Source organism: Protopterus annectens, chromosome 7.part1, assembly GCF_019279795.1.
Source record: "Protopterus annectens isolate FY-2018-M chromosome 7.part1, PAN1.0, whole genome shotgun sequence".
Taxonomy (NCBI): domain Eukaryota; kingdom Metazoa; phylum Chordata; order Ceratodontiformes; family Protopteridae; genus Protopterus; species Protopterus annectens.
The window spans coordinates 25,132,581-25,159,059 of record NC_056740.1 but is presented as its reverse complement, the minus strand read 5'-3'; positions in this window follow the sequence as shown (position 1 = coordinate 25,159,059).

The following is a 26,479-nucleotide window of genomic DNA, read 5'->3' as shown; positions in this document are numbered from 1 at the left end:
ATGGTTTGTTTCCAGAGCCTAGGGTGCCTGACATCATAGGAAATTATCAGCAGCAGGCATGCAGCGAATTAGAGCCCTGTGGCTCAGGTTTGCCCTTAGCTTAGCAGAGCTAAGCAGGTCTGAGTCTGCCTAGCACTCTTTACATTGCCTAAGCGGGTGTAGGAGCTCTGCACACACCAGGTTTTAAAGGGAAAAACAAAAAGGAAACCAGGAAATAGCAGCTCTGTGCACATTTGAGAGCACTGTGTTTTATGCGAAGCGTGCCCCAGGATTAAACATGAAGGCAGTGGGAAGGGAAAACAGCGGTAGAAGGTAATCAGGGAGAACTAGCACCAACAGCGAGTGAAATGTATCAAAATCCAGCCAATTACAGACAGCAGTCAGCCCAGCACAGAACACTACTATAAACTATGCAAACACCTTTCCCTCTGGTTTTCCCATACTCTACCACTGGAGTGTATACAAGTGGGGAATTTTAACAACAAAAACAACAAAATGAAGTAGGGGCTGCAATGGCTATCATACACAGCAACATGTGGAGGCTGGCAGGGTGGTGAGGATGAGAATGCGTCAGCCAACCCTGGTGAGGAGGCGAGGAGAAGTGTACTGCAGACCCAGGAGGTAACCTACCCAGGGCTATGAGCTGGAGATAGTGGAGTGCGATGGGGTGGACAGAGACCTCCTACAGCCGGTGTGGGCTGTGCAGCCCACGCCTCACAGAACTAACAGGGAACCCATCCCAGTGGATACCAAGGTATGTAGCCTAGAATACTAGCTACAGGGGTACCTTCAAAAGGCCAACTGGGGATATCATGGGGGATCTACAGGCATCAGCATCAGAGGTGTTACTCCACCAGTTCCTGGATACCATGTGCTTTTATGCCGGGTGACATGTATATTTCCCAACACCCATGAGAATTTGACCAGCAATATGTATCTCTTCCACAAATAGCAGAATACCCTGAGGTAGTGGGTGCCATATACACACACATCTGCTGGGCGGGGTAGGCTCTACATCAGCAGCAAAGCTTCCCTCCATCAACTGCCAGGTCATGTCGTCTCCAGGGCATAATAATGAACGATGTGTTGGCTGCCCTGGGAAGCTATCTGAATTCCACATCTGGCATCTGTGATGCAGCTTGTACTAGAGATTTGCCAGTGGGGACATCCCTTCGGTCACCTAGTGGGGATGCTGGTTATGCGTGGAGCCATGACACCAATCAGAAATGCACACACACACCAGACCAGAACTCCATGTGGGGAATTACTGCACTGGAGCCAAATTATGAAGCATGTGTTTGGGGATGCTCCAGAGTCAGTTCAGTGCCTGGACGCACATCAGTGGAGCCTTGCGGTACTCACCAGATACGTGTACTCAAATTGTCATCATTATGTGCCATGCTGCGGTCCCATAGAAACTGACTGCAGCCCAGAGACACCATGGGGCAGAAATACAGACCGGCCCTACTGCATTTGCCCATGAGCCTGCTGCAGGCTGCAGGTGGGAGACAACCTGCCTAGTGGGCCAGAAGAGAGGAATTCAGTGCTGAGTATGCCTGGAGGTTGGCAAGAGGTAACCCACTGCACACTGACACAGGAGAGGGACCCAGGGAATGACACCTCTCTCTGGCTTCCTTTTATACAGTGGGGATGCCAAACACTTGTGGCATCACCTGTGCTCCAACCATATGTAGGGGCGTACTACTTATTGCATCCGACATAGCCCTCCAACTTCATCCTCATTACTGGCATGCCCACAAGAGTAGAATCCACTCTCCTTACTAATCACCGAATGGAGTAGTATGTGTTATTACCTGTATCTATGGTGTGGATGTGAGCATGCAAAGGGAATCGGGTGGCTGAATGGGATGCCAACAAATAAGTAGTGCTTTCTGATTCTCATGCAGTGTCCTGCACAAAGTAGCCAATTACCACACATGGTGACAAAACCCACTTAAGAACATGTGCTGGAGCCCACATGTGTCCACCTGCCACACACATGCCAGTCAGGAAGGTTCATACCCAACACCAGTCTCAATAGCAGGTGTGAGCAAGCCTGAAATAAAGGCTGTTATAAGGCCTCTGAATGATGCCTATGGGTAACCTCCGCCAGACTACACAGACAGACTACATCCAGAGTCCAGGCAGTGGGATATTAGTTCTGAAGGGTAGGAAGTCCAAGCAATATAATAGGTCAAATGAAGCTGAACTGTAGTACTGATATGCCTCTACCTATGATAGGTTAAGCAGGAATGAAATGGAGTACCTAACATGCTAGTACAGTCATAGCAAATGTGCAAATGTCAGGTGTTTAATCCTGTGTGGCAATGTAGAAAGTCAAATTGTACCCCCAAATCTGCTATATGAACTGTAGCCCAACAGTCAGTTGTTTTGCAGTCTCTTAGACGTAATGTGAAGTCAGGTGTGCTAGTTCTATGTAGACGAAACAGTTAGATTATGCCCTTCCCAATCCTATGTAGAAATGTAGTAACGGATCAGGTGTGCCCCAATCCTGTGTAACAATGTAAAGAAACGGGTAGGTGTGCCCCCAAAAACCTGTAGACATGTAGTAACAGTCAGATTGTACTTTAGTCCTGTATGAAAAGTGAAGCAGTCAGGTGCCCAATCAGTGTACACATGTAGTAGTAACAGACAGGTTTGCCCCAATCCTATGAACATGTAGTAATAGACAGGTGTGCCCCCAGTCCCTATGTAGACATGTAGTAACAGTCAGATTGTACCCCAGTGATCCTATGTAGAAATGTAGTACTTATGTATGTGTGAGTATAATACCATTAGACACAAGGATACTTTTAGAGATGAGTCAAGGTCACAAGATAGATTGTAGCATTTGTACAATATGCAGGTATGTGTATGTTAGGTTGAGCATGCTGTGTGAGTGATCAGTATGTATGCATGTGAGGGTTTAACTTGATTCCAGTGTAGCCATAAGACAATTCCCTACGAGCTACATGCTTGAACTAAATAATGCAGTGGCACTTTGCGTAGTGCAATAAGGCTGAAAACCCAGCATGCAGCTGTAATCTATGTGCGAGCAAAGAAACCCCGTACGGATGTGTAACACATTCGCTATTTACATTCAGGGAATGTCTGCATTTGTGGAAGTGTTATTTATTTATTGTATTTGTCAGACGACAGCAAAATAAATAAATAAATCATCATCATTCTAGATGCAAATAGAATGATAATACATCCTCTGATTGTATATATAGATTACAGCTACAGCGGCTGGAAACTCAGCAGTAATGCCCTTTCACGGCAAAGTACCGCTTCATTGAGTTCAGTGTTTCTTTCGCTTGAGGGTGTCTTATGTAGGTATCTTTTAAAATCGTTTAACCTGAGGCGATAACACTACTGCGATGGCAGGGCCAAGTACTCACAGCTGCAGTGCAAAGACAATTCCACCTGTATAACCTGGCCCCAGCAGTATGCCATTTAATATAAAATGTATGGTGGTAATATGTGTCACCATCTGAAAGATGGACATGTGGCTGTTGGCCTAGATATAAACGATTACACGGGAAAGAGTACCCCAGACATACGGTGTATATTGTAAACTGAAATGGACACACCCTTGGGATTGTACATACAGATATATCACATTATCTGGGCCTGTAGTAAGAATGCGGTGTTGTCTGGCCAAGCACTTACAGATTACAAGGTGATGGGACTGATGTGTTGCGGAAACAGCTGATGTACCTGCACATGCCAGCGCTGGAATGCCCTATGCATGTCTGGCGAGTCAGATGCAGAAGTGAGTGTCGCAGCACCACATGCGCCCAGCTCACACAAACACCACCACAGGTACCTAGTTTATCCCTGCTGTTGAACGAACAATATGGCCCCCACCTGTGTATGGCAATAGCAAAGATACGGCATGCGAGTGCAGATCCCCATGCGGGTGTGTCCCTGGCTGTGAGTGGCACCATACATCCACACCACCTGAGCAATGATGAAAGTGGTGGCATGAACACCTAGCACACCTAACAGGGGAATATAGTGCATGGCGGTCTGGGACTGCTTAGGACGTCTGGCCCTGTTATTACAAGCTGGCCTGCATCACCCACTGGAAATGGCCTACAGGCCTCTGCCAGGATCTGTGTCTCACATGTACCTGCCAATGCATGTTATGTCATGTGGACACCCAAATAACAGCATAACACACTCACATAAAATATATACGAAAGTGTAATGGACAAACCACAGTAACACATGTCCATATGTCCCCTGCATGAACTGTGGACCAACTTACCAAAAACCACAGCAGCTGTCGTGAGGTGTTGATAACTTAATAGGGAGAGAGTATCAGAGATGTATGCATAATGTATGGAAGAGGATAGAATAATAGGGGGTGGGGCATTATGGGCGGCATGGAATGTGCAATATCCGACCACGGCTGTGAGCACATATCCTGGCTGCAAACACATAAATGGGTGGCTACAAACCTGCCCATACACCACAATAGGGTAATGTCTGACTTATCACCTGCCTGGGTAACCTGTGTGGTGTACAACTGTGGTATTGCAGCAGATAAAGGCCAGAGCTGTCGTATGCGATGGATGTACAAATATGGGATATCTGCTGCTTACTGTACTTGGTGCTGAACTGGATACATGGACCCTGCAGCAAATGTCTGCAGCTTCTCCTCAAGAATGGCCTTATAACCTTCCATGTGAATGTAGTGTTTGCCCACAATAACAGAACACAGCTGCATTCACCATGTTCCCCAGGACATCCTGTGAAGGCAAGAATGTCCACCTGATGATACTTGAGGGCATAAAACTTGCAGTGTATAAACATTCACACACATGTCTGTAGATATCCTGCTAACACCAGTACCATGTAGCAGAAACGCACAGACGCAGTCACCACAGTACACACTATCCTTGCACAGGTTTGACCTCCATATTGTCAAATGATCTACAGATACCCTGCAGAAACAGTTTGCTACCTGGTGTACAACCACAAAGGTCTACACTGGATACAAACTGCTGGATGGATCCATATGTTTCAGTACAGGGGCATACTGAACTGCTCACACTTAAACAAATGAAGCCCATGTCTGCAAACAACAGTGGACCATACATATCCTGGCAGTTGCGAGATGTTAGATTGCATACCTTCTCAGTATGCACCGATGCATGCTTTACACACACACGTTGGATAGGAATACAGACATATATCCAAGGACAACGTACGATGTATGCCAAAGTGGGCAATACATAGATGTGGAAGGCTGACAAGGAAACCATCATCTGTAGGCCTGGCATCCCCACAGCATGCAGCCAAATGGGTACAACCATGATGTAAATATCACTCACTGTAAGTAACCACTGGTCTCCATCAGCATTACAGACATAGTTGCAGAGAGTGCTGCTTCAATACCTTGTGACTGTACAAAGGCAGTAGTCATCTAACTTGGCTGTATGTCTGACCGCATGCAGAATGTAACCGCAATAGTATTGCCTGCATGTGGTGTGTTAATACCTAGATGATAGATGAGTTGTAATACACTGCCCTCCCCATATCTCTACTATGACAAAGCCCGTCTGATGTCATCCCACTTTCAAATGTAGCTGGAAACAGAATGGCCAGTAATCTGTGAATTGTCCACTATAACAGTGTAAGTGTGACAAACTAGTTATGTAGGAGTTCTCATCAGACATGCTGATGCTTCTGTCTGTGTGAGGGGGCAATGCTTTTTAGGCTGAGTCACATTCACTACAATTCAAATGCCTAACTTTGGCAAGGCTGTTGATGTCATTCACTATGAAATACACCTTTTGGAAACATGTATCCCAGTAATCTCTGTGGCATATTAATCCTGCTCTTCTGCGCTTAATGCTGTAGTGTGAAAAACTAGTCAGTTAAAGGTTCTAATCCAGACGTGGTGTGTCTCTGTCTGTATAGGGAGAAATGCTTTTAAGCTAGTTGCACACACTACATTTCCGACTGCAATATTCTTCGTTATTCACTGTAGAAATACACCTTTGGGAGGTTATAACTCAGTAATCTCTGTGGTGTGTCTATAGCAGCATGATGCTGTAGATGTATAATGCTGGTAGAGTTCTATTCGCCATGGCAGGTGGATGTTTGTGTAGAACGAAAATGCTTTTAGGCTAGTCCTCACTACAAATCAAATGCCCTGCTTTGCTTAAGGCTGCTGATGTCATTCATGAAATGCCCTTTACCGGGTGTAGCCTAGTGATCTCTGTGGTGCAAATATATAACTGTGTAATGCTGGTGTAATGACTGGTTAGTGGGTTCTGTTCCCAGACGTGGCAGGTGTGTGTGTGTGTGTGTGTGTGTGTGTGTTATTGTGTGTGTATGTGTGTGTGTGTGTGTGTGTGTGTGTGTGTGTGTGTGTGTGTGTGTGTCTGTTTGTAATTTGTTGTCTGTGTGGGAGGTGGCTGTGGTGTGTAACAGCACAGGCTCGTGTGGGCGGGTTTTGCAAAGTTGTACATGGTGGCCCTAATGTATGCAATGTCCACATGCTGAGATAACAGATGTGAAATAGCCAGTGGCTGAGTTGGCATGCCAGCGCACATATGGCATCAAGACGCAGCAAACCAAGGTTAGCAACCCATGTGTTACGCAGAGGAACCTCTCAGCCTGTCTCATGCACAAACACACTTGCAGGCAGCACCTGATATGTTGGTAGTGCCCTGCGTATTTGCCTAGATGGTAACCATGGTGTGATTGCAGTGGACTACAAGGGCATGGCACCCTGTCCATCAGTACAGTAATGCGTGCATGCAGACAGTATTAGCTTTCACTGTGCTCCGCACCGGATGCATGCAGCACCTGTCGGTGCCATCGATGTGACCACAAAGGACATACCATGCCTTGCTATACACATGCTCTATGTGGACAGATGCCACTGACATCTGTGTCAATGTAGGTTGGGAGTCAGCCTGCTGTCCATTACCTTTTCAGCACATGAGGCAGGACGGGCACATCGGTGTAACAATCTGGTATGCGCCAACATGGCTGAACACTACAGGTACAGTTCACATGTCACTGTACATGCATCTGGGATGTGTACATCCCGGACCGGCGTCCATCATGGACTAAAGAACATGCATGGCGAAGCGTTGAACAGCAATGTACACTGTGGTGCAGGTGACTGGATGGTGAATGCAATGCCAGCCTGTGTGGGCCAATCCAGACACTGCACTGAGCCACTGCATACCATTGTCATGTGGCCTGATCACTTCAAGGTATGCCTTCACCTAGCCTTGCATGGCCTTCTGGCACAGTCAACGCCACACACCCATGAAGCAATGCATGCATACGTATTTAGTGCCTGGCATCCTGTGTCTGTGTGTGTGGTGTATGATTGTTTTGATACGGCATGGCCCCCACTGGCATGCTAGGCATGCTGTCTGATCAGACACCTCCGCATGCTCTTTGCCCATATAACCTCTGCTGGATAGCCCTGTGGTGCATGTGATGCCTGCAGCACTGTATTGGCAGCAAACTGGCTTGGTGAGCAGTGTATTTGTTCTAGTAACCTACCAAGTGTGTCCAGTATTGGTGGCAGGTCCCTGAGGAGAGTGTGGCTATGTTGATCACGGACACCTGTTCATGTGGACGAACGCGTGTGCTACACCTACCATATGCTACCATATCACTGTTGCAGATGTCACTCACCATCACATATATGTTTGGAGCTCCTCAACATGTAGCTATGTGGCATCCAGCGCTGCATAGACATGTGATAGCAATACATAGTGAGTCAGGGAGTTTGATACCCTGTACTGGAAGGTGTGTGACTGTGCGCTTAGAGTTTACTCTCCCACCCCTCCCTGACTTGCACGATATAGAAGCATATATCACTCCTCTGGGTGTCCCCCCACCACCATTTCCTGCACTGCCATGGCCACCATCCACTGTGCCTGGCCACCCTCTACTGGCCACTATGCCATTTCCCTTTCCACTCTTCCCCTCCATATTTATTCCTGTCACCAGAACCTAAATCTGGCCATTTTCCTTTCAGTCCCTCCGGCTTCATTCCACTACCACTACTTTCAAACCACCACACAAGATATACCTATCTGGCCAAAGCTCTGTCTTCTACATTTAAATATATTTAATTTAAGTTGTATATGGGCTCACTGTTTCTTCACTGTCCTTTTCCATTATATTTCCCATCTGTCCTCCTGGGCTGTGTATTTTATTTCTTATATTTTTCTGTTTCGTGTGTCCGGCCTGCTGTTCCTTCCTCCACCATTTCTCTCCTTTCCTACTCCCTTTCCTTCATGCTGTTATCCTTTTCCTTTTCATTTGTCCACTCCACTCCTGTCCTTTCTTGTATTACATATATTTGTGTTTCACCCTCCTTCTTTCCATGTGGGCTCCTCCATTTTCCATATATTTTCTGTAAAGTTATATTCTCCATGTGTCTCCTTCCTGTCTATATATGTCTCTTATGTTCCATTCCTCATTATTTCTGTGTTCTGTATTTTCAGTGTATATTTACATGGTTGTCAGTTCCACTATGTGTGTGTGTGTCGTGATCCGTGGTCCATGTGTGCCTTGTGTGGTCTCCTGTCTGTCTACTGCATATGCCGGTGTGTGTCTATGCCTGTGCTGTGTCTCTGTGTGGTCTCCTGTGTGTGTCTCTGTAGTTGTGTCCTGTCCATCTGTGTGCTGTCCATTGTCGGTGTGTGCTGTGTGTCTGTGTCTGTCTGTTGGTTTCCTCCATATTCTCTCTGTGTCTATGTCTCTGTCCATGTGTCTCACTGTCTCCATATGCCTGTGTGTGTGTGTTCTTTTTTTCCTGTCCTGGGGTCTCAGTCAGTTCTCCATATTTCCTTGTGTCTGTCTGGGTTGTGTGTGTTCTGGTCAGTCATCCATGTTTCTCATATATATATATATATATATATATATATATGTATATACACACACACACACATATATATATATATATGTGTAATTTTATATATATATATATATATATATATATATATATGTAATTATATATATATATATATATATATATATATATATATATATATATATATGTATATATATATATATATACGAAGAGATGTACATATAGCCATATATATGTTGCACTATACAGATGTGTATACAGACATATGTATGAATATACATGTGTATGTACATGTAGACATATATCAACCTATTATATGTATATATCCATATTCCTGTCATGTGTAAATCTCATGGTTGTGTATACCATCCCAGATGTATCGCATTGTATGCATCTGCTATGTGTACGTTATGATAAAAAAACATATGTGATGCTACAGTCTTATTAATAACAAGTACTACACAATTGTGAAAGTAAAGGCAATTGTTCAGTACTAATCAATATGTGTATTGACAGATATATTGGAAAAACAAGAGCTGTCTTCACAGTGGTCATGGTGTAGTGGTTAAGTGTTGTGACCATAGTGTACAGGGCCCTGGATTCAAGACCTGCAAGGGCTGTTCATTTTGTTGTTGGTCAGAACAAGGTCTGTCGGATACAGAGTGGTTAAGGCAGTTTTGAGCAGCTTTAAGTGCATTTGTGCGGGTTTGCAGGTTTTAAGCGGTGCTAAGCTATGGGTAAATGTATGGGTGATTACACAGTGTAGGCTTTGCTTCCCAGTGTACAAATCAGCTTAGCTGTTATATTGCAGCAATGCTGACACCTGCTAAGAATCAGCTTAGCCTTGGTGACACCTGCTAAGAATCAGCTTAGCCCTGGTAACCAGTTCACACCACCCAGTCTGATAACTTAGCAGGGTAATGACATCTGTAATAAGTGTATGTAATGCAATGTACAATACATGCGCCTATGTGCTGTCATCACAGTAGCAAGGGGTGTGAGTGTCATGTCTGGGACACAGATGTATATGAGGCCTGTACAACACTGTTATTCATGTGAATGTGTTACATACAGGGGTAGTAGCCCAGGGTACGTGCTGTCACACTGGCATGTAGTGTATCATGGCGGTACTACTGTTGACAGTGCTTACCCAGGCAAGAGTAGAGTGCTAAATGTAGTACTGACAACAGGCAGACACACCTGCAGGCATAGCTGGACTCTGAGGCCTCCCTGTTATATCCCTGGTATGTGAGCTGTGTCCAGTATATAACCCCTACTAGATAATGATCTAACATGTGGGATGTAACTGTAGACTACCATCTGTACAGCACATGTTAGTGAGGACTTCTGACATGTAGTTATGGCATACATATTGTTGTCAAACGCCTGTCTGTCTGTCAACACAACACATTCATCCTACTGCATAGCTACTTGCCAAGCTGATGACTGTCAGTCCCTGTACAGATATGCAGATTGCAGGTATCCAGCTAGGATATGTACAGGCAACCTAAGCTTGATTGACACTGACATGTCTGCCCAGCTGTGTAAGAACTGGCACATATAGGAGATAACACCCTGTACGCACCACATGCCACGGGTACCACCACTATACTACCACAGTCAACAGAACATGCTTGGGTATAGGTCTCCATCACAGACACTAACAATGTTTTGTAATGCATGTTACATACATGTCAACTTGATCACCTCAGTGGCCATGTGCAGGAAGCACCTGGAGGATTGGCTGATGCATGTCACTCTCACCCTGAGGATCACCACAGTAGTGTCTGTCAATAGATTGCCTGCTGCCACATGGCAGGTGGCAGGATACCACTGTACACACATCCCCTACACAACCCATCTCTCCTTGGACAATAGGTAGGTACACGGCTATGACCACCTGCAGCAATGCACCCCAGTACTGACACGTATGTGTGCATTACTGAGTATAGCAATGTCTGTGTGTTAGCACACCTGTACTTGGGAATTCCATGAGGGCCTTCACAACCACCTCAACACTCATTGTCATAGTCACTTGTGGCTGCTGCTGTATGGGACATTACATGTACCCTGTTAAGCTCCTCTCCATATCGGCTACATGAGCCTTGCAGTACCAGCACAACAGTGTTGTACAAATGGGTTGATAGACATGGAATACCCAATGAGTTTTGGCAAGTGTGTGTGTGTGTGCATGTCTGTATATATATAGGGTACAGCATTACGAGGCCACATACTCCTATTACAATAGCCACTGCCACACAGTAGTACATATAGTGTTGTTGCTGCTCATAGGTGAGGCATGACAATGCAACACCATACAATGCCTATGGCATGTGCATTAGATGCATATCCCTGTAGTACCACTGTTGGGATATACAATGGGTTGTATTGCAGTCGTGAGCATTGTGTGATGGTAGGTATGTCAGAGTGTCATCATGGGTTTCAGTGAGTACAATATCCACTGGGGGATGTGGGTGCTGTGTACACTTTCATTACACCAAGGTACACCCGGTATATGTCCCATGTACCACGTTATGGTTACCACTGGCACCATCAACCATACAGGTAACTGATACCACAGTCCAGGCCAGTTATGCATGTGCTGTGTGCAGCCTACCTGTAACACATTGGACACACAGTCAAGTTAGTTAGCAGCAATAGATCCAGGTCTCTCGGACGTGTTTCTGCCTGTTATGTGTCTGTTAATGTGTATATGAAGGTATGTAACACTATGTATTGTCCATATACACCCATTACATCCCCCATTGGCATACTGTACATGTCTGGGGATGTTCTGCATGTAACATGTAACCTGGAACACATCTCACCCTAAACACTGTGTGGTATGTGCAATGAAAGCCATACACTTCAGTATCACTACATACCTAGGTATGGGTCTAGTCCCAGTGTTGCCAAGTAAGAGTGTGCATGTATGTGGATGGGTCTACATCAGGTTGCAGATTATACAAGTCCCAGTGGGCCACCTGTTCATGGGGCACAAGCAATAACTGTTATACAGACCTGTGACATGTGTTCAACTGTACCCCATATATGTCACAGCCATGGTGTCACCACAGTGCCATACCCAATTGTGGAATATGACTGCAGACCATCCTCATGCTGACACATGTACAGCTACAACACAACTGGATAACATTATAGAGACCACAATCAACCAGTGTTACAAACAGCTATAATGCATCATTGCTGGATGGCTACACTACCTGACATATATGCAGTACACTTTACTCCTGACAACATGTTACACTGCAGTACTTTGGTACACTGTAGTACAGTCACCATGTGCATCAGAACCATATTAGCCTGTCCCTGCATCGATGGTATGGATGACAGGGATGTGGCACAGGTATCATCATATGCACAGGGTGTGTTGTTGGTTTGCCAGAGACCAAGGGTGGGCAATACATTTGACACCATTTGTGTGTGGGTGAGGGGTGTAATGAGGTGAGCTGGGAGTGGTGATGTGGTGTGTATAGGTATGGGGTTGCCCTAGGTGTGTTTGTATAGTGTGTGGGTATGCATGCACACAGTTCTGCCACGTGGCTGCCCTACACAGGTGTTTATGAACAGCTGCAGACCATACCTGGCAGGATGTGCAGTTCACTGCCTCCTCCACAAACATGTGAATTGTGCCTACCAGGGGTTCCATGGGCACGTCCAGGTACAGGCCTCAATGTGCTACTCTCACCTGATGATGACAAATGTCTGCTGGAACCAGGTCCCTCCTGGGACTGGCCAGGACCACGTGCTCATGGCCTGCTGTGGTGTGGACAGCTCCCCCCGTGCAGTTCTGGGGCTGGTACTGCCACTACAGGAGCCCTGTGGTGTCCTAGCACATCCATGCTGACTTCCAGCTGTTGATGTTGCTGGCCTACATCTACGTGGCCATCACTGCACTCCCACCACACGTTCAAGCATGGATAAATCACAGTTGATGAAGGCCATCATCTCACTAGACCGCCTATCCATGAGCTCAGTACATGCATGGATGGCACCAGACAGTTCACTGAAGTTGTCACTTGCAGATGTGAGAGCAGCCCTCTGCAGCCTCAGGCCCTGTCTGGTGTAATGTTGCATATGTGCATGCACCGCCATGACAGCCTGAAACATGTGCCTGCTGGTACCAGTTGTTTCGCATCAGCCAGGGGCATGAGGACCAGCGGCCCTACCATGAGCACCCTGGGATATCTGCCTATGTGGTGCCCTGCCGGACATCTGGCTATGCCTGCTGTGACCAGACAAAGAAGGCATGTTTGCCACACTTTCCTGTGCACTGCCACCAAATGCCAGCTGTCCCTCTGCTATGACCACTGGTGATGGGGTATGTATAGGCACTGAAACTGTGTACGGGGTTGGGGTGGCTAAAAGGGGGATGTCAAATGATGGTGCTGTTTTGGCCCCGACAACCCCAGCTGTGCCTCAACAGTACTATCATCATCTTCGGTGTCTGTATGGACACCAACATCAGATTGGATGCAGGCGGGACCCTGACCCACCTCACCACCTGTGGGGGAAAACAATAAACACACTTTAAGACCTGTACAGCATTGCATAACAGTACACACACACACACACACACACACACACACACACACACACACACACACACACCACCTTAATACCTACCTGTTTGTGACTTTACAGACAGTCCCACATATATTCCCATGCATTCCCCATCCTGCATCACACTTGGTAACATACACTCATTGATACCACTCATTAACGTATCAGTCCTCTAAATGCCTAGACAAGTGATCACACTACAAGACCTGTTACTCCATTACCTGCCTGACCTGAGTGGAGTGGTTTTACATGGCCTCACTGCTGTACTTCAGTGTTCACCCTGTGTATGTCCGGACATCATGAGCATGGCCTCTATACTATGTTCACTCCATAATATCATGCACTGGAGTGTCATGTGTATGTATTGCTCAGTACATGCCAGATATGCTGCTCAATCAGCCTATCATATGACAACTGCAATATATGGATACACATCCTGGTGTTGACTAGTAATTCCACAATGCATCTGTAGTGCTGCATACGTGGGTTGTCAGTCACCTCTCTGCTGAATGCAGTATTAAGGATATACTTGGTGTCTACCTTCCCTCTCAATGCCTGTTCCATGCTACAGACCTTATTATACTATCAGCTGTCCTGTGATTACATACATGACAAGTATTCCTGGTGTGTCATATGGCAGTCCATGTCCATGTACTACACGATCCCAAAGGGAGGTACTGCTGTATGAACAACCCCACAATCACACATGTGCATACATGGACACCCACACACACATGCACACACACATCCTACATGCATCAACCTCCCTCCACTTCACCAGAGTGACCCTACAGATAAACTAACCATCCACCAGGATGCACACACACATGCAGGTGAGGTTGCATAATGATAGTACACATAGTCCTCCTATTACCCATCTGTCAACATGCATAACATATGGTACACAACAGCATGCAGTGCAGCTATAGTCAATCCATGCTAGCAACAGTATATGTGTGTGATGCATGTGCTGTGTTACTAGGTGATGCCCCTTCCCCTGGATACCACTACACCCATGTACACAGCATTGTTGTGCACCTATTCTGCACCCTGCCATGTATTGTGCACCACACCTCACAGGTGTACAACCCATTGCTGAATGTGTAGTACTGCGTCAGTTATGTCAGCTTTAATGCTCACAGCCCCTAAGTTTTTCAGCAACACATACCTGGGATGATATGTGGACAGATGCCATTTGTGAATGCCTGATGTCTGATTTACAGCTCTCAACATCAGAGGACCATGTATGACCAATCCAATACTATTACATTGACAACCATCAGAGCATACCGTGGCTATGGGGAGTGTACACACCCTTATTGATATGATGCACCCTTCCTTTATCTGCCATGGGACCACATCACCACATATATTCACAGTACATGAGCCTGATATGTGACATATGTCTTGTACTTTCACATGCAGTGTCTACAGAATGTGTTAGGTGTGCGGATGCTGACCGCGATGCATACACTCTGTGTGGGCATATGTGTGCACACTCTTGTCATGACAGTTTGTTGCACCTATTGTTATCTGTACTACAACAGTCACTAATCCTGGCAGGGATATATTAGCATGGGCCATCTGCATTTCCCAGTGTATGTTCAGTCTGCCCTACACATGTCCCCCTAATATGCATGATTGCAAGGTCTACTCATGTGCACATCCCTTGGTGTTCACACACTGCTGTCACTATTGCTGTGGGGGTAGGGTTACATCTGCCACAGTTCCTGAACCTGACTATGTGCAGATACAGCCATTCTTAGCATCCTTAGGATCCCTGCTGCAGTGCACTGGTGTATCATGCTGACACCCCCCCACCTTCAGCCTTTTTGCAGATGCTTGACAAGTAAGGCCTACACATGTGTGCCAGTTTGCAGTGTCCAATACACTGAACACTACATGTTACAGCCTAATCCCAGCTGATAATGTGGACCATAGTAATACATTATGCCATAGTGTAACTCTGCAACATTTGCCATTGTCCTACAGGTATATACACTGGTGTTGCACTGTATACGGGTGATGTTTCAAACATGTCCCTACTGTAGGCCATGTCTCTCACCATTATGTTACTCCCTATGGACACATTCCGCAGTGACAGGATGTTAGTTATCTTGCAGGTGTCTGACATACCCTTCCAATACCCCATCATGGTCACCACTGTGATGCCATGCATTTAACAGCAACAATATGTGCACATGTACAGCATGCATTCTGGGTAGGAGTGTTAGATGTGTGCATGGAATATACCATAGCCATTACATGCCCGATGTATTGGCAAGCATCAACATAAACCATACTCGCCAGCTACAGGCTGCTGCCTTGGTGGTATACCAGAGGGACCTACATACGAGGGTAAGAGATGCAAAGTCTGTGGCCGCACCTGTGGCATTGCTACAGGGTGGGTGCAGCATTACAATACATCAACAGTACATGTCCATAATACTACGACATATGCACATCTGTTTATCATTACTATGCAGCAACAAACTATATCTATGACATGTCAGATATGTATGATATACCTGTATAGATGCGGATGTATATGCAACAGTGGTCTACTGATGTGCCCTTACCTGCACGCTCCTCAGCCGGTGTGTGGGTGGCACCCACCTCCACAATGGTGTCTGGTAGTTGTTGGCTATGCGGACGGGCAGATGCCATGAGGCTGGCTAGGATATCCTCTACACATGTCAGGGAGGGGGATAGATGGCATGCCCCCCCCCACTGCGAGGTGTTCCCCCGGACTGCAGCAGCACGCCGATGGGCATTGCGAAGCAGGTCAGAACAATGATGCTGGTCCTGCTCATAACTGCGGTTGTGCAGTCCAACATCATTGACCCTGTGGACTAGATAATAACACAGGGCAGTCCTCTCCTGCTGATCATGGGTGGCCCAGCCAAAAAAGACAGGATAGTGCTGGATTAGATGGTTTACCACAATGTCATTCTCAGCTGCTGAGTAAGCCGGAAGCCTTCCATGTGACATCTTGCCTGAAAGACATAAAGATGGACACAGGTGTGAGTAAGTCATGCAGCAAGGTTACCACAGTTCTTAATACACATCACTGTCATCCCCCCACCATATCACTGACAACAAACTATACACACAACTCAATAGGTATGGCTACAGCTTACCTACCAGTGGGGCAGACATTGTATTGTACCACACTTTGTGCAATGTGTTTGTAGCCATGTTCCCTGTGTGGACACTATCATTGCTGGCCTGTTAGAGATTATTCACCTGCATGCCATTGTCAGGGCCACTATGGTTCCATATATGCCTGTGGTATACTTGCTATGTGGTTGCTGCACATCTGACATTCTATGCTATTGGGGATATCTATGCATGCTGTTGGACATGTTCCAGGATTGTGTAGACTATTACTACCCTCGTATGTTCTATAACAGTGACACAATAGCATGTTTATGTAATATTGGCCAACAGACCCACCTCTCCAAACTCATCTGCCCATGTTACCAGGCCACATTACATGTGGGACCCACCCTGGATCCTCCTCATGTACTAGTCCAGCAATACGTTCAGGTGGAACAAACTCAGGGGATGTTGTTCCCCCCAGGAGTTGTGCTAAATCACCTTGAGGCACCCAGTTTACATTCATGGGGTCCACATGCTACTCCTGCTCAGCCTGTAGGCAAGGCACCTTCAGGATGTGGACTGCTGTTGTGAGTAGCAGTGGGTGGGAGGCTTGTTCCCATTGTGTCCATATTGGGGCCCATGGGACTTCCACATCATAGACCACACACACCATCCAGGGTGTTTACCCACCACATGTGTCACATACCACCCCTGTAGGCTGTCCTCTATATCTACCAACCCTGACCACCTCCACAACTATACCTGCCATACTTCCCCATATTCCCATTCCATACTTCACAGACAAATGCAATGTGGTCCCAACAAAGGGATTCACATGTGACATACCCATCCATGTTGCACACACTGACAGCTGTAGATATCTGTGTGCATTGCTATGTGTGCTGTTCCCTCGCACATAGCATGCAGCACTGTGGTGTTAATATAGGGGACATGAATTTACATACATATATGTTTGTGTGTGTTTGTATATTTGTAGACATGTGCATATAGTTATGTATCTATATATGTGTAGAGATATATATGATGTATGTATGTGTTTATATATATGTTTACACATGGGTATCTGTATATTTGTGGACATACATGTATATGTATATTATATATATATATATATATATATATATATATATATATATATATATATATAGATATATATGTACACATATGCATACCTATATATGAGGTACATTCAGACATCAGTTCCACAATCTCACAACACCTTTCTGCACAGCTGCACACTGTTCTGCCTTGCTACAACACAGACAGGTGCCACATATGGACACAGTCTGACATTGGGGGGGGGGGTATATGTAGGGCCAGATTGCGGGTGACCCTATTACACACCTATGGCATTCCTGCATGCTACAATACAGGTTAGCCTGAGTATCCTGCAAGAGGTGGGCTGTGGAACCCACGTGTCCATCACCAGCTATCGGCCACAGTAATATACATACTTCCCATTACACAACACACACTATGATGGCTTACATTTTATCAGTCAGTGCTGCTCTGCACAGTTGATGGGTATGGCCCACTACCCACAGGGACAGACTCTATTGTCCTTAGCAGTTGTTCAGCTGAACATCATTACAACAACAACACCTGATGGCACATATAAATCATTCCACATCATCTATCCCATTATTATGGACCAAGTACTACAGTCAATTACATGCATATATACTTCACAAACCTGTTGTGGGAATAATGTCTCTTCTGGATAGTTTGCTGGATGTTTTTATTTTTTTGTGTTTGTTCATGTCTTTCAATCACTCTCTTTCTCTCTCTCTCTCTCAGTCCCCATCCAGTAAATGGATTAAGCTGCTTGAAATAGATTGCAGCATAGCTTTTGTAGGTGATGCACATGATCAGGAGATGGCCTCTGCACCAGTCAGTGTCCTCCACCTGCTACCTGCATGTAGCAAGCTGTGTAGTACTTCCAATTACCACTGTCATAGCAACCAACTACTATTAATCCCTACATCATGTGGGCGTTGTCCCTTTACCTTTCCTGTATGGTGGGCATCCTTACTGTGTGTGGGCAGCAGTGTTACAGACAGCAGGTAGCAATACCTCTTACAAGAGAACTGCACACTCAGGCCAGCTACATATTTGTAGGAGGTTCCAGAACTATAGACAGAGTGTGAGTAGTGTTGTTGTATGCATTGTATAGCACCAGTATTACAGGGCTTGTGTGCATATACTAATTTAACTTGGAATGCAGTCTGTCTGCATAGCTCTCAACTGTGGGCCTATCCATGTGATGGCCAGAGGTGTGCCTATTATGTTTTGTCTGTCCACCACACAGGCCTTGTGTCAGATATATCATTGGCAGTGTGTGTGTGGTGAGTGCCATCAGTACATGGCTACATCCATGTCTGTTTCTAACTTCATATTCCTGACTAAGGGTATGCTGCTGACTATCCTGTAACACCAGCGACTTGCTTAGTGTATGGCAACAGTATTTCACATATGGGCCTGTGTTCCAGCCTCTGTCCTCCACCTACATATCAGGCTTTGTACATATGACATGCTGTCAGGGGTTGTTATGTAGTGGGTTGTGAGTATGTCATGCTGCCATTCCTGCAATCAGTCCACTGCTGTTGTGGCCCCCACACATATTGTGGGGTTGGGTACATATATCTGTGGTTTTCATCTACACAATACATGTGTGCCCTTATGCACTTCAGAGGCCAGTGTATGGAACAGTGGTATATGGCCCTGTATTATTCAGTCTATGGGGTGGGGAGTTGCACCATAACTAACCTAGGTTGTTACAACATTTAGGGGTATCAGGGGTAAGCTGCCTTAAGGTATCTGGATGTACATTACCATACAATTCACCTTGGTTAAATGCAGGCCTACTGCTTCCTGGCATGCAGACTGTTCTGTTTGTCAATGTGATTGTGATGGTGTCAGTTATGCCTTGTTATTTAACAGATACATCCCATTGTGTCAATTGAGGTCTTTAGCCCCTAGGGATTGTGTACAGAGTGTAGTTAGAGTCTGCTGGACTATACATCTGCATTACTTACTGTTGATTGATTGTTATCCTGTTGTCCAGCCTGTCTTTACAATTGCACTACTTGAAGGCCTCGGCCTGGACAGAAACATATGTAAACCTTTCCAGACTGCTGTATTAATATAACTGTTACACAGTTGCATTACTCTGTCTATATGTATGTCAGAGTCTAAACAGCTATATGACATGGCATATACAACTCTAATAGTACACAAATAAAGCTTTCCCATGTATGCATACCTGTGTGTGGTGTTATATTACAAAATATACTGAACCTACTGATATTGCCAACATCCTGGCAGATAGAGTCATTGCAAACTTCACCCCCCTCTCACCTCCAAAAGGGCCCACGACAATACCGGAAAAGTGTAGTGTCCCAAAAATCACAGATGCACAGGTGAAAACAGCCCTTTCAAAAGCCAAAAATGCAGCATCAGTGGGACCAAATGGTGTCCCAGTCTGCGTCTTGCACAAACAGCAGAACAAACTAACCCCCCACCTAAACACGCTGTTCAACCTCAGCCTCTCCACAGGCTACATGCCCATAGAATGGCTCACACCAACGGATGTTCTTCATCTCACATTGCTGCAGTCCTTAGACTTGGGTAGTCCGCTGTCCTCGATCGGCCCGAATATCAAAGTATAAGGCTGACGTCGGTCAAGGCGCATTAGACTGACATCAGGACGTCAGGGTACAAATGCGCATGACCGACGTCATATCCTCAGTCTTTTTTGCCGCATGGTCCGATGCAGAAGCAGCGTTGCAAGTGCCGTTCGGCGTTCTGAAATTTTCATGAGTTTCAGACCGAGTCAAAGTTGGCTAAGTACCCGTTGGGGAATATTTTAGTTTTTCTTGCCTCAGTGGTTTACGGATGTCAGAAAAAGTGAATAACTGTATTTCTTGTGGGAAACAGATACCGCATAGAGATTATCATTCTTTGTGTATTCTTTGTTTGGGGCCTGAGCACGATGTTGTTGGGTGTCGCTTTGTGCTAGGTTTAATAAGCGCACTATTGCGAAGGTTAGATTGTGCCAGGTTAGTCTTGAAGCGGTGCAATTATAATATGCCGCCGGATGCTCCGCCGCTTCTTCAAGAAGTGCAAAGACAAAGCAGCTAAGCCCAGACAAGAAGAGCCCGCATCCGGACGCCGGTTCTTGAGGTGTCGGTGGAACCGGGGTTCCGCCGGAGGTTTCTCTGGAGTCCCAGGGGGAGACTTTGTTATTGCAGGAGGTGGCCTCTCAGGAGGCAGGTCAGGCTGAAGGGGCTTCTCAGGTTACTGTACTCCCCTCCCTTCCTAGGGTGGTTAGGCCCTCTCCTTCTGTTTCCAAGGCTTCTCCCAGAGGCAGGCCAGGTTTAGCTTCTGTTGGTGTCACTCCTAGTTCTTCAGGATCTGTGCCCAAGAAGCACATGCTTAAAATGGCAGAAGATTTAATTACTTTAATTAGAGGTTCTTTGCCCCCTCCTGATAAGAGGCCTAGGGTGGAACCACAGGTGGGGAGTTTTGAGCGGGCTTGGATGTTTCAGAGTCTTCGGCTGAAGACTTGCAGGAGTATTCTCCTTATTCTGATTCTGATGTGGATGATTCTACTCCTTCTGCTTCTCCTCCAGAGGATTTTTCTTTTTCAGAGACTCTTCATTCCATGAGGGTACATTTTAAGTGGGAAGGTCAGGACTTCTCTGATTCCAGGAAAAGGCTTAGGGAATTTTTGTTTTTACCCCAGCATAGGCCTTTGGCTATACCTCCTGTTCTGGATGTTGTGGAAGATGTGTTTGCAGAGGCTGCTCTTAATCCTGATTCTTTGCCTCCTGCTCCTGTTAAACCGGATAGGTATTACAGGGTGCCTGAAGCTCATAAATATCTTTTTAAGAGTCCTAGGGCGGACCCTGAAACTGTTAGTCAAAGACCTAAGGGTGTCAAGGCTTCTGTTGTAAAAAATCCGGTTCCTCCAGATAAAGAGGCCAGGGCTTTGGATAGATGGGGAAAGAAAGTCTATACTTCTTCCACCTTAGCTATGAGGGCTTTGAATTGCCAGTTTCACATGTTGAAATACCAAAACTATCTACTTTCTCAATTGAAGTCTAAGGTAGATGCTCTGGCGGAAGGTATTGAGTGTAAGGAATTACAGGATTTGGTACATGTTTCTGAACAGGTGGGTAAGCATTCTTTGCAATGTGGTTTTGATGCTGTACAGGCCTCGTCTAGGGTGGCTGCCACTGGGTCAGTTCTTCGCAGGCACGCCTGGCTGAGGGATCAGAATTTATCTGACCATGGTAAGACAAGGATTTTAGATGCTCCTTTACAGTCTGATGTGTTGTTTGGTTCACCTGTGGAGGCAGTCTTAAAGAAAATGGAAGACAAGGCTAAGTCTATGCAGACTGTTAAAGATTTTTTGCAGGTTCAGCCTCCGAAGTTTAGTAGGAATTGGCCTACCAAGGGGTGGACGTATCCTTCTTATGATTCCCAGTCTAGGGGTAGATCTAGACGTGGTAGGGGCAGAGCTCAGGGCTCTTTCAGGCCTAGAACAGGGAGTTCACCTGCACAGTCTTCGGGTGAGGGCAGGGGTCAGTCCTTTCGTAAACAGGCCCAATGACCTACATTTTCAGCTGCCAGAGACTTTTCGTCTGGCAGCACCTTTGGGAGGAAGGTTGGCACTTTTCAAGGAAAATTGGAGTTTAATTACCCAAGACAGATGGGTATTGGATATCATACACCAAGGTTACAGGTTTTACTTCCATACCTTGCCTCCTTTCAAAGGCATGCCAGACGTTCCTCCTCAACAAAGAATAGAGGCTCACAAACAAATTTCTCTGCTACTTCAAATAGGAGCCATACAGCCGGTCCCTCTGCCAGAAGTGGGCCTAGGATTTTATTCTCGCCTGTTCCTAGTACCAAAGAAGGGGAACACGTGGAGACCAATTTTGGATTTATCTATCCTCAACACTTATCTGGACATTCCCAAGTTCAAAATGTTGACGTTACAACAGCTTCTACCTCTGCTGGGCAAAGATCACTGGATGGTAACTCTGGATCTCAAGGAGGCTTACCTTCATGTTCCTATCAGACTAAGTTGCAGGAAGTATCTGTGTTTTCAGGCTGGGACTTCTCATTATCAGTTCTCTGCATTGCCCTTTGGCTTATCTACTGCGCCCAGAGTGTTTACGAAAGTTCTGGCTCCAGTGATAGCTTTCTTCAGGCTAAAAGGAATACAGATTTATCCTTATTTGGACGATTGCCTGATTCTGGCTCAAGAAAGGGACGAACTTCTTCATCATCTGCAATATGTGATAGCAGTGCTAAGATGCCTGGGGTATTCTGTGAACGAAATAAAGTCCAGTCTAGTACCCTCTCAGGACATGTGCTTTCTGGGTGTAAGACTGAATACAGCATCCCAGATGGCCTTTTTGACCCCGGACAAAGAAAAGAATCTTTCCCTTTACTTCCATCAATTGTCTCATCAGTCCAGGCTGACTGCAAAGACAGTCCTTCAAGCCTTGGGGTTCATGGCATCTTGTATTCTGGTGCTTCCCAATGCCAAACTGCATATGAGGAAGCTACAATGGTATCTCAAAAATGTATGGACACAGCACTGCCAGGATATGGACACTGTCATTCAGATAATATCTTGCATTCAAAAGGAATTTTTGTGGTGGGCTCAGGAATGTCACCTAAACAAGGGACTCTCTGTGACCCGGCCAGAGGCGAGTCAGATTCTAACGACAGATGCCTCAGACAAAGCTTGGGGAGCTCATCTAAATGGAAAGTGGATACAAGACACGTGGCCTGCCAGACTACAACATCTACATATCAATTTGAAGGAGATGTTAGCAGTCCAATTTGCATTAATAGCTTTCAAGGATTTACTTCTTCCAGGGCAGGTGTTGATTCTAACAGACAACACAACTGTCATGTGGTACATCAACAAGCAAGGGGGAACACATTCTTATCCTCTATGCAGGCAAGCAATGAATTTGTGGGGGACTGCTCTCAGTTTACAGCTACATCTTCAGGCAAGGTTTCTGCCGGGAGCACAGAACTCCTTAGCAGATGCGTTGAGCAGATCTAATTATGGATCCCCACGAGTGGAAATTGGATCCTCATGTATTTCAGAAATTGACAGTGTCATGGGGAACTCCAGACATAGATCTGTTCGCTTCTCCACTAAACTACCAGCTGCCAAAGTTTTGCACAAAAAGGTTTCATCCCACAGCCTGGAAAGTGGATGCTCTTTCTTTCAATTGGAGCAATCTTCATGTGTATGCCTTTCCACCTCTGCCTCTCCTCCCAAAGGTACTCCTAAAGGTCAGACAGGACAAGCCAAGGATGATTTTAATAGCTCCAGATTGGCCTCGACAGCATTGGTACCCTTTACTGAGAAGTCTGGCAATGGAGCCTCCATGGCCTTTACCTTCGATTCCACACCTGCTGTCTCAGGAGAACAGTCATTTACTCAATGTCAAACTTCACTCTCTTCACCTAACAGCCTGGCATATTCTGTTTTGAACCCTGGAGGGTCTCGACTTCCACAGCAAGTTTTGAATGTTATTTTGGAAGCCAGAAGGCCTAGTACAAGGAAGGTGTACGCAGATAAATGGAAGAGATTTTTATTTTGGAGTGCAGCAAAGGAATTTGATGTTTCTGAGCCTAATTTAAGTGTGGCTCTTCAATATCTTATTGAGTTACTGGACAAAGGTTTGTCCTTCTCTTCTATTAAGGTTCATGCTGCAGCAATTTCGGCTCACTATGACTGTGACCCACCATTGTTTTCTCATCCTTTGTTCAAGCAATTTCTGAGAGGGGCAAAGAATATAAGACCCCCACGTAGAGCTCCTACTCCTGCTTGGGATCTCAATTTTGTGTTGGAGAAACTCACTCTACAACCTTTTGAGCCTGCAGCTACTGCAGAGTTGAAATATTTATCATGGAGGACTGCTTTTTTGTTGGCCATTACCTCTGCAAGAAGGGTTTCTGAATTACAGGCCCTTATGTCAGTTGAGCCTTTCTTGATTTTCCATAAGGATAGGGTATCTTTGCGTACTAATCCTTCCTTTATGCCTAAAGTGGTTTCTAGTGTGGCTTTAAACCAAACTATTCATTTGCCTACTTTTTATGCAAATCCTCAAAATAAAGGGGAAAAGATTTTGCACACTTTAGATGTACACAGGCAGTTGCGATATTATTTGAGCAGAACTAAAGGGTTCAGGCAGTCTCAGCAGTTATTTGTTTCTTTTGCTTTGAGTTCTCAGGGCAAGCCTGTGTCAAAACAAACTATTTCTAAGTGGATTGGGTTTTGCATTGCTTTCTGTTATTCCCATCATGGTAAGGAGATTCCAGCTGGGATTAGGCCTCATTCCACTAGGGCTACTGCCACTCGACAGCTTTTTAAGGGGTGGCAACTAAGGATATTTTGGAGGCAGCTACTTGGAGTTCTGTGCATACTTTCTCTAAGCATTATCACCTTCCACTTTACTCTAAATCTAGGGCTGGTTTTGCCACTGCTATTTTACAGGGCATTTTGGCAGCTCCTGCTGCTTTATAGTTTTGCCATCCTCCCTTACCTCTGCTTTGGGATTCTACCCAAGTGTAAGGACTGCAGCAATGTGAGATGAAGAACATAGTACAGTTTTGTACCTACCATAAATGTAGATGTTCGAAGATCCACATTGCTGCAATCCAATTTACCCTCCTTCCCCTCTGTAGTTAGAGGCGGTTGTGTGGGTTGGGTTGTAAATATTGTAGTTATTGTATATATTGTACTTATTATTAGTGCAAGGGTGGTTGGTTGGTTGTTTGCTGTCTTTTGGTTTTGACCTTTCTTTTGGGGTCTTCTGACATCTGGGGCAAGAAAAGACTGAGGATATGACGTCGGTCATGTGCATTTGTACCCTGACGTCCTGATGTCAGTCTAATGCGCCTTGACCGACGTCAGCCTTATACTTTGATATTCGGGCCGATCGAGGACAGCGGACTACCCAAGTGTAAGGACTGCAGCAATGTGGATCTTCGAACATCTACATTTATGGTAGGTACAAAACTGTACTTTTTTCCTCTCTACAAAGGTGGGGCCACAACTGACCCCGGTAACTACTGCCCCATAAGCCTGACTAGCCTGGTCTACAAGGCTATGGAGCGCATCATCATGGAACTCATTAACAAAGACGTTGGGAACCTCCAAACACTTGACCCGACCCTGTTCAGCTTTGTTAAGGGCAGATCATGCCTACTAAACCTGGTTGGCTTCTTCGAGACAGTCACCAAAGCCATAGACGAGGGAAAGGTGGTTCACACAGCCTACCTTGACCTCGCCAAGGCTTTCAACACCATTACAGAAAAGCTCACCAGCCTGAACACAAACCCCTACGTCACGAGATGGGTTGCCAACTGGCTTACAGACAGAACTCACATGGTAAGAATAGCAGGCTCCAGGTCCGTCTCTAAACCAGTCACAAGTGGTGTCCCACAAGGCTCGGTCCTGGGACCCCTACTGTTCGGCATATACTTTTCAGAAGTACAGGCAAACACAGGAGGACTATGGCTAACCAAGTTCGCCAATGACTGCAAACTGGGAGCCGTAATTGACTCTCCGGCTGACATAGACATCCTCCAAAAGGGCCTTACTGAGATGGACACCTGATGTCAAAGTCATGGCCTCAAGCTAAATGCCAAAAAATGCATAGTCATCCCATTTGGGAAAAACAAAACACCCACGAATTACCACATAGGTGGCAGCCCCCTTAATACAGAAGAGGTAATAAGAGATCTGGGGACCCAGGTAGATAGTAATCTCTCCTTTGACAATCATATTGCCAAAGTAGCTAGGAAATCCTTCTATGTGGCCCATCTAATTACTAAATGGTTTGCATCTAGAAATAAGGAGGTTATAGTGCCCCT